The sequence below is a fragment of the Myiozetetes cayanensis genome, unplaced genomic scaffold, assembly GCF_022539395.1.
Source record: "Myiozetetes cayanensis isolate MyiCay16 unplaced genomic scaffold, myiCay2020 scf49, whole genome shotgun sequence".
In the NCBI taxonomy this organism is placed as follows: domain Eukaryota; kingdom Metazoa; phylum Chordata; class Aves; order Passeriformes; family Tyrannidae; genus Myiozetetes; species Myiozetetes cayanensis.
The window spans coordinates 390,480-392,200 of NW_026087731.1; positions in this window are offsets into that span (position 1 = coordinate 390,480).

Genomic DNA, 1,721 nt, shown 5'->3' on the forward strand with positions numbered 1-1,721 from the left:
AGGCAGCCTGTAGCACAACCCATAACAATGTCACCCTTAATATTCTGCCCTTTTATCCTAACCCATAAACTCCTGACTTGTTCATCATCCCCCTCAAGACAGAGCTTGATACATTCCAAGTGTTGCCTCACAACTTGACCACTGTGCCTTCCTGGTCTGTCTCTCCTAAACAATGTGTAGCCCTTCATGTTATTTCAGTCATGTGAGCTACCCACCATGTCTCTATAACAGCATTATGCACAGAGGAAGGGAAGGTGTGTATGCAGAAAAGAATGCCAACATCTGTCCTCCACAGATGTTCCTCTTTTCAGGAAGAATGCCACAAGAAGTAAAAATTTCATGGGTGATTTAATGATGTTCTTCAGAGCCCATCTAAAGAGGACAGATAATTTTTTTTCATACTCAGAGAAAATACACAGGACTGGTAAAGGGAAAAATTTAGGGGTCTACATCAGCTTTTCCTTCCTATTTCATAAAAACCTAGGTTTGATCCCTGCTTCCATGAATTCAGTCAAATTCCAAATGCTTGAACTAAGACACCTAGTCTTGCTAAGTCAGTCCAAGAGACAAGTCCAGCATTCTGTCCTCTGTGTATGTGAATGTTTCCCTTGTACTTGTTATACTTCAGTCACATGCAGACTTTGCGCAGTCCTCTAGAAAAAAGATAGCCATCTCAAACAGTAGTTATTCTAAATAAGCACCATTTCTCAGATGAATCAGTCTGTCAGATTAAGAAGAATAATATCATGGAAAGTTTTAGTACATACAGGCACTTCTTAAAGGGTTCTAAATATTTATTTATACTTCAGGAGCATATCTGATGTCATACACATGACATGAAAACTAGGGAATCTGTGTTCTGCAGTAAGAAACAGCACAAATCAAATATTGTGAAAAACAAATGCAGTTCATTTCAGTTTAATTTATCTAACTGCTCCCTCTGACAAAAATTATAAGCCTTCTACTTAGTTGCAAAAAGAAGAAAAATGTAATGCAAAATCTATAATCTGACTATTTTGTTTTAAGATATCATAAGGTTCATGCTTGCTGCTTTCAACATTCTTGGAAAATTTTCAAATTCTTAAAATTTGCTAAATGTTTTCCCCAAGTTAGTTTTCTTTTTTTTTTCTGTCACTGAGTGTATTAAAATGCACTATTTCTGCAAACCTTTTTCCACTATGTTTCTGAACTTTGAAATATTCAGTAATTTACCATAATTAAAAAATTCCAAAGAGTATAGCAACATAAAGAAACTTTGTGACACAGAGTATGTAGCTACTACCATTAGTCAATCACACATAATATTAGAAATAGTAAGAAAAGAAAACAAATAGTAAGAATAGTAAGAAAAGAAAAAATCCACCAGAATTTTCAGATCTAGCAGAAAACCACATATACATTTAAAAAACACAAACAAGCAAAAACCCACCCCCCCACCCCCCATTGTTTGCTACAATGTAGAGGTTTTAAATAAGTTTATTTTTTACTGGAAAATTTTTTCATTCAAATTTCCAGGCCAGGTAATTTATTATCTAGACTAGCATTCACTACAGACGACATACCACTGGGACATGGAATCCTAGTGATTAACTCACTGAACAGGACTGCTATTGATGACATTGTGCATGGAGTACCATAATAAAAATCTGCCGGTTTCAATCCACAAAGGATTATGTCCAGTGAAAGTTATTATGTAGGACATACTCATGAGGACAATCCAG